The sequence below is a fragment of the Astatotilapia calliptera genome, chromosome 15, assembly GCF_900246225.1.
Source record: "Astatotilapia calliptera chromosome 15, fAstCal1.2, whole genome shotgun sequence".
Taxonomy (NCBI): domain Eukaryota; kingdom Metazoa; phylum Chordata; class Actinopteri; order Cichliformes; family Cichlidae; genus Astatotilapia; species Astatotilapia calliptera.
This window is the reverse complement of record NC_039316.1, coordinates 1,523,351-1,536,051: the sequence shown is the minus strand read 5'-3', so window position 1 is coordinate 1,536,051 and position 12,701 is coordinate 1,523,351. Positions and strand designations below refer to the sequence as shown.

At 39.9% G+C, this 12,701-nt stretch overlaps 1 pseudogene; it reads right to left on the bottom strand.

The window, feature by feature from the left end:
- Nucleotides 1-2,596: 2,596 nt before the first annotated feature.
- LOC113037538 (cholesterol 24-hydroxylase-like) lies at nucleotides 2,597-12,645 on the bottom strand (annotated as a pseudogene).
- Between the last annotated feature and the right edge of the window lie 56 nt (nucleotides 12,646-12,701).

Genomic DNA, 12,701 nt, shown 5'->3' with positions numbered 1-12,701 from the left:
GTGTGGAGTAAGTGCATATGAGAGCATGAGGGTGGGAATGGATGTTTGTGTCTGTGTGTGCCTGTATGTCTGTGTCTATATGTCAGGTTGGGTGTCAGGCGCCACCTCTCTGGGGACATCTCAGGCCCTCCAAGGTTTGGAGGCCTATCTCCCCCTACCACCACTTCCCCTGCCAGTGGCGGACTCCCTCAGACATCGGTGCGTTGGTGGTTCTTTGTGTCCGGGGATGGGCGTCCAGGTACACACCGGCTCACTCCTTGGCGGCCGCTTATCGGGGCCTGGAGCCTGGGGCTCGCTCGGGCCACTTCGGAGGTGGGGTGCCCCCGGCCTGTCGGCCTGGGGCTCGGTCACTCAGGCACGGCTGGCTGCCGGCGGAGCTCACGGGCGCGTCACTGCAAGTCCCCCTGGCTTCTGCTCCGCGGCTGCTGAGTGAGCCCTCATCTGGGACTCTCCTCAGCTCTTTCTGGGACAGTGGCGCGGCTGCCCCTCTGTTGGTCTTCCTTGGTCTCTTGTGTTCTGGGGGCCTCTGGATGTCTGGAGTTTTGATCTCCTCCATACCTGCTTCATGCCCTGGAGGACGGGGCTGTGGCCCCCCCACACCCTCTAGCAGATCATTACATGAAGGAACCTTTTAAAAAACAAAAAACAAGCGCGTCCATGCTCACAGGTGTACACACGGGTGATCACACCCACAAACTACACCCTTTTTGGCTCCTACCTCAAAGCACACTGTGTTCTGTTGATCTTATGTGCTGCACAATAATGTTTAATATTTAGTATTTACTGTCATATTCCCATATATCATTGTGATGTTGTTTATTCTATTACTCTTGTTCTCTTCTGCTTGTTTTCTTTTTTCTTTCTCAGCAGGTGATCCAGGTGATTGATATATGCATTTTTTTTCCTTCTTTTTTTTCTCTGCCCGTTCTGTTGGTTTTTGTCTTTTGCCCTTCTCCCCCGTCCCTCTTCTCAGCTGTTTCTCTTTCCCTCTTTCTTTCTCCCCTTCTTTCCCCCAGTCAAGTCTGTCCCGTATTCAGTAAGTGAAAATAAAATAAACAATAAAAGGTGAATCAAATGGACCATTACGGCAAGGCTGGGATGGTCAATTTGGTAAAGTAAATCCGTTGGGCATCTTTCTTTGCCTTTAGACAACAATTCTGATGGCAAAAGAGCCAAACGGGACAGGCCAAAAAAAAAAAAAAAAATGATAGCATTTAGCATCCCTTCAAAAACACACATACCCAATAAAGATATAAACCTCCCTGTAGCACATATATAGTAATTTAATATTTCGAATCAAAAACAGTTTTTATTTAATTCAAAGACAGCAACGGGGACAAAGCTATTTTTATAATGCTTTGTCCTACATCTCGGAAATAGAAACCTCCGTCCTGAGGAAAGAAGCTGAAATTCACCCCTTAGCGGATGGGAACCATTTTTAAGGATTGATAAAGCCATCCTCTGTACCTGCTTGGAGTACAGGGAGGCTAAACAAGACTGTGGCTCACCTATCAGACGACTGGACCATCTCACTATCTGATTTAGAGAGTTTTTCTCTGTGACAGAGGTCTGACCAAACCATGCCACCAAACAAAAGGATAAAACAGACTCAATAAACGAACGATAAAACAAAGTTAAAATTAAAAGAGGAGTTGTACTTACATCAGCTTGTCCTCGGTCACAGTTTCCTTCCACATAAAGCTTTGCAAAAACTGCATAAAAAGCACTTGCAGCAACAAAAACATAATATTCCAGAAACACGCTTTGCCGATCAGATCAGCTGTTTGTAACACTTCCTATGTCCATCAGCGCGAACTATCGCATGTCCGCCATGACTTGCCTAAGACCGGAAGTGACGTTATTTTGCGGAAATGTAGTTTTTTTTTTTACCATCAGGGCTTTATGAGCCTATACTGGTGTTTTTAAAAGTTATGTTTGACTTTATGACTTTCTGTGTCGTTTCTGGGATGCTTAGGGTTAGGTGCACTGCTGAAAATAGTTTATTTTGATGCATATGCTTTTTTTTTTTTTTTTGTAAATTTGCATTATAATATTCATTTTCATTTTTCCTGCAGTATATAAAAATTGGTGTATTTCAAAAATAAAAATATGAAGACATTTAAAATAAATTTCCTGTGGTGGGAAACTATTTTGTGCAACTTTATTGTATTTGCAGTTTTGAGGGATAAGCCTCATAAATTTCTCTAACTAGAAATATATGTTAAAAAAACAAAAACAATTTTCAAATTTTTTGTAGTTTATTGCACTTTTTTGCAATTTATGTAATGCACTTAATGCATGCATATTATTATAATTTGGGCTATAATGGTTGTATTGATGTATATCAACTTGAAATGCTCCCAGAAATGGCTCCACAGCATGTAAAAATATAATATAAGCTCTGGCGGACTTGGTTCTATGGTAGTTCTTAAAGGGTTAATAGGATTTATACAAAAATCTGTGGAACAATCGTGTCATCATGTCAAGGCTATAGTCACTTAAGCAGGTGACTGAGGGTTTCTTTGGCGCTGGGATGATGTGATTTGTAGCAGGATGGCACAGCATCTTGGAAGCATGCAGACTTAAACAAAAAAAATTCTGTGGGATCTCAAAATTTATTTTCATTTTCATAACATGCAGCACTTTTATGAAAATCTTGGATGCTATGCAGGCACAAAAGGTTCCTTTGCTCACTGGTTATTAAAAAAAGTCACATCAAACTATGTGATGATTTTGTGCAAGATTAAAATGCTAAGTGCAAACGTTATTATACCAGCACTCCCCATGATGTTACCATATATATTATCATAATGAAGACATAAGCATGATTACATTCATTTCATATGAATTTACAGTGTAGTTCATACATGACACAATTTTTTCTTTAAATTCTTTTTTTTTTTTTTTAAATCACAAGTTTTAGACAGGAATAAAAATCAAATCAGTTTTACCCTTTAAACCAGAGGTGTCAAACATGAGGCCCGGGGGCCAAATTGGCCCACGGCCATTAATATTACGGCAATGAAATAAAATTTTAAAAAAGAAGAGAAAATCCATTCTGTTCTTGACAAGGATCTTTTTACACATTTATTTCTACAATTTAGACTCAAAGAGTTGTGCTGATTTCACTTACTAAAGAAGCATTTCTAAATCATGTAGCAAAACTGAGACATAGTGTTGAAGCTGTACTTTCTTTTTCCCTATATTAATATATCTCAGGGACCAAAAATAGACCACTTTTTATGTAAAGTCCTTTAAGATCATTTATTTTTGTAATCCCTGTGAATCAAAGTGCACAACACTCCACTCTTTGGTCTGAGTGTGCCAGCATCCAGGATGTCAAAGGTCTGTCCCGGGACGAGAGTGAAGTCAAACCTCTGGAGCAGTTTGGCCATCACCACTTTAGCCTCCATCTAAAAAACACAACAGCGCCCACAGAGATGAGTCAGTGTGTTTATAGGTGAGCGGGTCTTCATGTTGACTTACGCTGTCATCCTCACCTGAGCAAAGTTCTGTCCCAGACACGAGCGAGGACCGAGGGCAAAGGGGTAGCAGCAGTAATAAGGCCTTGTTGAACAGACGAGAGACAGCCTCAGTTACTGCGAACCGTTTCACTCATTTAGTCTGAGATAATAAAGTGTGTGCAAATATTTAACATAATGTTTAATGTTTAAACATTATGTTTAAACATTAAACACACTGTTTCAGCATGGTGAAACAGTGTGTTTCTTACTTGGGAGCATCTGGGTGAAATCTCCCTGGATCAAATCTCAGTGGATCCTTGAAGAATCTCTCCAGTCTCCCGCTCACATAGGAGTTGAACTAAATATGAGAAGATTTAATTTTACATTTTAACCATAAATGTATTTGTAATTGCTTGAATAAGACCTCATTTTTTATCATCATCATCATCATCATCATTTATTTATTTATATAGCACTTTAAAAACACACCTGGTAGACCAAAGTGCTGTACACTACTAATATGCACATAATAATAAAACCAAACATAGCAATAAAGTTAAAAAACAATAAAAATGTCAGTTACCCACGGAGTTAAAAGCCAGGGAATAAAAATAGGTTTTTAATAAAGACTTAAAAACTGGCACTGATGCAGCCTGTCTAATATGGAGAGGAAGGTTATTCCAAAGCATCGGCGCGGCAACAGAGAACGCTCGGTCTCCTCTAAGTTTCAGCCGTGACTTTGGGACCGAAAGCAGCAACTGCTCAGCTGACCGAAGGGAACGAGTGGGGACGTGGGGCTTCAACAAGTCAGACAAATAAACAGGTGCCAGACCATTTAGAGATTTAAAAGCCAATAAAAGGACTTTAAAACGGATCCTGAATTCAATTGGAAGCCAGTGTAAAGAGGCCAAAATCGGAGTGATGTGATCAAATTTTCTTCTGCCAGTTAAAAATCGTGCCGCAGCATTTTGCACTAATTGCAAGCGTGACAAAGTGCCCTGCCCAACCCCTGTTAAAAGAGAATTACAATAATCTAAACGTGAGGTAATAAAGGCATGAATAACACTTTCCAAGTCACGCTTGGAAAGAAAGGGCTTAACCTTTGATAAACGTCTGAGGTGATAAAATGCTGATTTTACCACCCCGTTTACATGGTCATCAAAGGTGAGTGCAGAATCAATTTTAACTCCGAGATTTGTGATCGAACTCTTTAGTTGGGAAGTCAAAGCTGCAAGATCAACATCCAGAGTATGAGAAGAACGATTTGGGCCAAATAAAATTGCTTCTGTCTTCCGATCATTAAAATTTAAAAAGTTTTTTGCCATCCATGCTTTGACATCAGTAAGGCAGTCAAGCAGAGGTCCAGTTGGGAGACTATCAGAATGACTAAAAGGTAAGTAGAGCTGGCAGTCATCTGCGTATAGATGGAATGGCACTTTATACTTTCGGAAAATCGCGCCAAGAGGCAAGAGGTACAATGAAAACAATAACGGCCCAAGAATAGATCCCTGTGGAACACCCCAAAGCAGAGGGGCCACAGAGGATGAAGCCGACCCCAACTTAACACAAAATGTCCTATTTAAAAGATAGGACTTTAACCACAAAAGTGCCGAACCAGTAATTCCCACACAGTGCTGTAAGTGGGAGATCAGCAAATCGTGATCCACAGTGTCAAATGCAGCTGTCATGTCCAACAAGACCAGCACTGCATATTTACCACGGTCTGTCGCTATCAGGATGTCATTCATAACTTTTACGAGGGCTGTCTCCGTGCTGTGGAATGGCTTAAAGCCGGACTGAAAGATTTCTGACAATTTAGAGTCATTCAAGTAGTCCATCAACTGAGTATAAACAATCCTTTCCAGAATCTTACTAAGAAAGGGAAGCTTAGAGATGGGTCTAAAATTTGATATGACTGAACTGTCTAAGCCTGGTTTCTTAAGTAAAGGATGTATGACTGCATGCTTAAATTCCCTAGGTACTTGACCAGACAAAAGACTAGTATTAATTTTATGTTTTTCTGACAACTTTGTGACAGTTTATACATACACTACCAGTCAAAGGTTTGGACACTTTTCTTATTCAATGTTTTTTTCTGTTTTTTTCATGAGTATTTACATTGCAGATTTTCACTGAACGCATTAAAACTTTGAATGAACTCATATGGAATTATGTAATAAACAAAAAAGTGCGAAAGAACTCAAAACATGTTTTATATTTTAGATTCTTCCAAATAGCCACCCTTTGCACTCTTGGCATTCTCTCGATGAGCTTCTTGAAGTCATCGCCTGAAATGTTTTTCCAACAGTCTTGAAGGAGTTCCCAGAGATGCTGAGCACTTGTTGACTCTCTTGCCTTCACTCTGCGGTCCATCTCATCCCAAACCATCTCCATTGGTCAGGTGACTGTGGAGGCCAGGCCATCTGACGCAGCCCTCCATCCCTCTCCTTCTTGGTCAAACAGCCCTTACACAGCCTGGAGGTGTGTTTGGGGTCATTGTCCTGTTGAAAAATAAATGATGGTCCAACTAAACAAAAACTGGATGGGATGGCATGGCACTGCAGGATGCTGTGTTAGCCATGCTGGTTCAGTGTGCCTCCAATTTAGAATACTAAATTGAGACTCTTGGTCTTTCCTGGTGCGCTCCTCAAGTGAGCCAGTTTCATTGTAGCGCTTGATGGTTTCTGTGAATGCACTTGGGGACACATTCAAAGTTTTAGCAATTTTCCGGACTGACTGACAGACTTTCTTTACTTAGAATTCATATAATGGCGAGAACCAATCAGCTAACAGGTGACTACATCATGAAGCTTATTGAGAGAAGGCCAAGAGTTTACAGCGCTGTCAACAAAGTTAACAGTGGCTACTTTCAGGAATCTATAAAACATATTTAGAGTTAATTATCTTTTTTTCTTCGCTACATAACTCCATATATCTTGCTTCATATATTTGTTGTCTTTAGTATGTAGTTATCATTTAGACTTACAAACATATTAAAAAGAAAATGACTCACAACAACGCTAAATCCCCCGGGTATGTGGATACTGTCAATCACCATGTCTTCAGCAACATCACGAGACGTGCCTGGAGCTGGGGGGTAAATTCTTAGAGTCTCTTTTAACACCTGAAGGAAGGTTACAATGAGAAGTGCACACTTTGGGTGAGTTATTAAAATAAATAAATGAATAACTAAATTTACCACATGTACCTGTGACAGGTAGACCAGCTCTCCTAAGTCGTCATCTTATGTCACGTTTCATCCCAATGACATCATCGACCTCTTTCTTTGCTCTAAGAAATAAAAATATAATTTAGAAAACCAAAAATTCACTCTATATATTACACAGTTATAACTGCAGAAATATTACCTTAGTCATCTTTAGAGGTTAACACAGGTCATAGGAGTAAATATGTAGAAACAGATGTAAAACTACATTTTTTATAGAGAAAAATGCACATCTACATAAATGTCTGTGGGCTTGAGATTTATATAATCTCAGGATTGGGAATATTTTTGATGTTTGATATTTGGATGGATCAAATTAGAAGAAGTTGTTTTCACACAACGGGTTGACAGTCAGATCTGAGGCACACACTGATTGTAAGAACTGGATCTATCAGACTGACTGTACAACAAATGGCCTGTATTTTATATAGCGCTTTACTAGTCCCTAAGGACCCCAAAGCGCTTTACATATCCAGTCATCCACCCATTCACACACACATTCACACACTGGTGATGGCAAGCTACATTGTAGCCACAGCCACCAACAAGTGTGTCACAGCAAGAAGATTTCTGAAGATCTCAAAGACTTTTGTTTAAGTCTTCTTTACTTGTAGGACCTTATAGGTTCAGTCAGATCATGTTTCAGGTTATATTCATGCAAAAATATAGAAAATTGTAAACAGAAAGTGTAAATTGTTGAGTTCTGTTTGACTTCTTACTTCTCTAGTATTTCAGGATGTCTTCCAAGCGCCATGATGCAAAAACCCAGTTGATTGGCTGTTGTTTCTTGGCCTAAAATGTTGCCAGTTTGTCAATAATGCGTCATGTAACAAAAATAAATCATACGTTTCTTTTTCTTGATTGCTATTTTATTCATTTGCAAATGTTATCGTCCTTGTCACAAACAAAGTTTGAAAAGAGTATGTGGCGGAGCGTGGTCTGTGGCGCGGCTATGGGGAAGGCGGACACACCTGAGTGCCATCAGCTCATAACACCTCAACTGCATTTAAGTCTGGACTGGTGTCTTGGGTGAGTTGTTGTTGGTGTGTTTGGCTGACAGCTTAAAAGCTGCATCCGAGTTGTAAATGACAACCGAAATAAAGAAGAAATGCTGAAAAGTGTTGAAACGTGGTCAGGTCTGTCATGCATCTTTTACAGAGTAATAAATATATATACACATTTTTTTCTTTTGGGGGGGGGGGAATTTGAGACAAACAGTCAGTAACCAGTGTTGGTCAAGTTACTTGAAAAAAGTAATCAGTAACTAATTACTGATTACTTCCCCCAAAAAGTAATCCCGTTACTTTACTGATTACTTATTTTCAAAGGTAATTAATTACTTAGTTACTTAGTTACTTTTTAAAAACACGATTTGCAACCTGAATAGGTGATAAAGCGATAGATCTTTCAGCCCAATTCTACTTTTTCTACATAATCCATCATATAAAATGTAATCAAATGGAAAAGCATCTTTTTAAAACTTGTTTTATTAGTTTTAATCTTTTAACTTTATGCATCAAGCAAAAATTTAATTATATGCAACATTCTCTGACTGGAAGAAATTTGTTTAACATTTAAACCTATTTTCTGCACATTCCAGCACATAAAATAATTTTTTGTGTTTACACTCAGTCTTTCAAATAGATGCAAGTAAAACACAGCAGAAAATAAATAAAGTCAAAGACTCAGCGGTCCTGTTGCTCTATTTCCACCTGTAAAGCAGGACTGGGGGCAGGCGGAGGTTTACCCTGGTGCAGGTGTGCCGCGGTCAGTGGAAGAATCCGCGAGTTTCTCTGTGAGTTTCCCATTACGTCGTAGCTACTCGGTGCTTGTTTGGAAGTTTAGGGGTTTTTTTCGCTGTAAAAAGAAGTTTTCTTCCCACGCACAACGGATGCTAATGTTTTTGTCACTTTTTATGGAATCAAACTCAAAGTAAGGTCAGTACTTCCACGCTTTAAACGCTGCACGCTCATACTCTCTCCCGCACTCGATATATGATCCATTGTTGATGCACACAGCTGTTGCCACGAACGTTGCACTCGCTTACGTCAGTGTCATGAGACATTCTCGCAAAAAAAAAATAAATCACGGTTTTAGTAACGCAGTAACGCAGCGTTCCTACGGGAAAGTAACGGTAATCTAATTACCGTTTTTGCAATAGTAATCCCTTACTTTACTCGTTACTTGAAAAAAGTAATCGGATTACAGTAACGCATTACAAGCAACGCGTTACTGCCCATCTCTGTCAGTAACACAGGAACTAGAGTTTTGTGACACAGTGTGTGTGTGCAGATATTATGCAGCCCCTCTGGATAAGAAAGGACAGTTTTGTCCATGCTAAGTGAACACGTGTTTGAACGGTGATATCAGGATGCTCTACAATTAACATTAAACTGCAGCACACAGCAGCAGGATACAAATTCACAGACAACAGTGGCCACATTGTGTAAAACTGAAAATAAAACACACTCTTCAGTGCAGTGAGCTTCGTCTGACGCTACAAAGGAGCTTCCAGCTGCATTTCACACATCAAAGCTGAAACAACAGAGACTCACCTGCAATGAAAAATGTCACAAAATTGTCCAGCATAAATTCTTCATCTTCTTCAGTCATGTTTTCCTCTGAAATGAGGAGAGAATGGACAGATACATCGATATTTAACTTCTCCTGGTTTCCAACATTACTTACAAACCACATGCACCGAACTGAGAAGGCATCAAAAACTGTGGGTCACATTTGTTCTATTCACTCTGTCTCGTCACAAAGAGAATAAAATATTGCTCTAGTCTAGTCTAATGTGAAATTTGGGAACTCCAACCTTGGCTTGCAGTTTTGATGATTTGTGTCAGGATGTCTTTGGGGACCTCGTCACCGTTTTGCATGGCGGTCTTTCTCTCACTGATCCACTTGGCTCCAGTTGTACGGAGCAGGCGGCACGCTTCCCTCACCTCATTAACGTATCGTCTGTTCTTTGGATTGTACTGGAATGGCAGACTGAAGGGTTTAGCCTGGCATCCTGATAACAATGTTGTTGGCAGACATACTTCATAACAACAAACGCTGAAGTAATACCTCAAAAAATATGTCTCTAACATAGGTAACCATTCCTTTCAGACATGTCTCAATGGCTTTAGGGAAAGGTGAACTATTCTTCAAGAGGTCCAAGTCCACCCCGAAGGCAACCTGAAATATCAAGACACGGACACAACACGCTTAGAAACTTTTTAACAGTAAATTAAAACAAACGTAAAAGCTTGTGCCTTCATCAGAATTATGAAAAAAACAACAAAAAAACCCCACGTTGCATCTGTAAAACTGATTATGATACCTTACTAATAACATCCAGGGTGACACAGTTGAAAAGATGGAGCATATTAGCTTCTGTTTTATTGTCAGCAAGCTCTGCAAGTTTATCCATCAGTTTCTCTGCCCTCTCATTGAAGGTTCCCATTAGACCTCTCAGATACCTGGAAGTATGATAGCTTTAGACGGAGAAGCAGCACATCCAGGACATCCCAACAAACCATCACAGAAATTCATTAAAGGATAATGTTGCACAGAAAAAAAAAAAAAGGGAGATGTTTCCAACCCTGGACAAGTGGTTAATCATACAGACTGTTGTGTCTTTATGTGGCAACTATGAAACTCACAGGCTGCTGAACGCAGGGTCCATGATGCGTCGCTGTTTGTACCACTGCTCATGATCCCGTGCTGTTACCAGGCCATTTCCAAAGAACCTGAAAAGATATTGAGAAAATTAATAAAAATAGCAAAATATGATTGCAACACAAATGATTTTAACTCTGTAAAAGTCAGGAGCTCAACAGATTACATTGTCACACAGCAGGTTTTATTATTATCATAGTTAAATTGCTGCTAGCATGGCTACACAGCATGTTAAGTTACTGCTGAGTTGCATTTAGTTTGAACAGTAATGTATGGATACATAAATACAAACTACTTGTGGTCAGATGTTTACATATATTAACCATTGGCATGAATGTCAATTCATGTTTTAATGATTTCTTTGAACGTTTCTTTCTCTGGGGTGGAAAGACTGTGCAGTATATAACTGGCTTCACAAGTGTAAATTAATTTCACAGTGGGTCAAAATTATACAAACATCTTCAAATATCTACATACACTACTGTCATGATCCGGAGTTTGTGACTCCGTGTTTTGTTTTAGTAGTTATTATTATTCTGGGTTTTATTTTCATGTTCCTATGTGTTCCCCAGTCTGTGTGAAGTTTGTGTGTTGTGTCATTGCGTGTATGTGTTTCCTGTTTTATTTTGAAGGTCTGCGTCTTATGTGAGTGTTTTCAGTTTGCCTCCCTAGTCTCGTCACGTTAATCACTCCCAGCTGTGTCCCCCACCTGTGTGTAATCTCCCTGTGTTCTTTGAGTGTTTTTAAGTCGTGTCTTCTGTCTTAGTCGTTGCTGGTTCGTCTGTGTTGTTTCCCCTCGGTCTCCCTATGTATTTCCCCGGACCTCCCTGCATCTTCGTTCAGGTTTGTTTTCTTAGCTCTGCCCAGTTTAGGTTTTCCAGTTTTATGTTCACCCACCATTGCTGTTTTTACCCACTCCTGTAAATAAATACTCACCTGCACCAGAGCTGCCGCCTTTTGGGTCCTTTCTACAAACTCCACACGTCTGCCACACCGGACGTGACAACTACACTCCAGCTGAAAACACTACGTCCAGATGAACAGAATTAACTTTCTTGTACACTACAGAAACTTCACCACCAATTAAAGCATTTATGAATGTATGTATATATATCCTAACCCTAAATAAATTCTAACTTGTGCACTCAATTCTTATTGAGTCAGCAGCGTAGTATGCTGTACAATCATTCCACCCTGGAAAAAGAAAAGCTCAAAGAAATAATTAAAGCCCAAAATTACCATGACCATGAGAAACGTAAGTGCCCGAGCAGCCAGGCTCAGAAGCAGGCTGGAAAGTGCCATCCTGGAAAATGTCCCGGAGACGTCCGTGTTAAAGGTGTGTAACAAGTGTCCCTTGACAGTTCGCTGACTTCTGCCGTGTGATTGGCCCAGGAGCTTTAAAAGGTAGTGGGTGTGTGAGGGGAGGTCAGTGGTCTTCTGTGGGAAGTTCCAGACCTTTGGAGATTAATTATTAGATCTGCAGACTGCAGATCTAATAATTTATTATGGTAGGTGCCGGTTTTTAATGCGTGCTGCTGGACTTATTAGTGTGAACACGAGTTTTAATGGAGGAATCAATCAAGCTCTAGATCGACTGCGCGCGGGGAAATCGATCAATATTGTAGGTATATTGAGTGTTTGTTTTATATCTGTGATTTTGAATCGTTTAATAAAACTGATCTTTTATTGGATAACATTTTAATCGATAGTCTTGATCGTGGTTGTTGTGCTGCCTCTGCTTTAAAAGTCAGGTTTCTGTGCAGGAGCTTAGCGCCCCCATGTGTACACTGTTGGTAATTGCATTAAAAGAGCAAGTTGGGTACATAAGAAATCACTACACCGCAAACACAAATAACATCACACTGACAAACATTAAAGTTTCAGTTTTATTTTCAATTACATAAAACCTGTGCTTAAATTAGTTACAGACACTAAAGCTTCTGTGGTTCAATGGCTATGAAAAAGCAACTACATAATATAAACTAAAAAATATATATCAGCAGTGTATAAAAGTAACAAATGGCAATACCTTAGAGACCAGCGCCCCTCAGAAATGTTTCTATATACTGACTATTGTAATGGGTGGCTCTGAAGTGTAGTGGTTAACACATTTGCCTATCAAGCAAAAGATCTGGTCATTCGCACAGACACAAGACTCCTTTTGTTGTTGTATCAGAAAGGATTTCTTCCTCTTCTTTTTCCTGCTTCCTTTAGTAGTTTCCAGATCATCTGCCTCCACCTCATTCCATCCCTAGGATCCTCTTCTGTCACACCACCTCCACCAGTCATAGTCCCTACATTTTAAATTCCTACTCTCACCTCCACTCCTACCTTCTCTCTCTCTC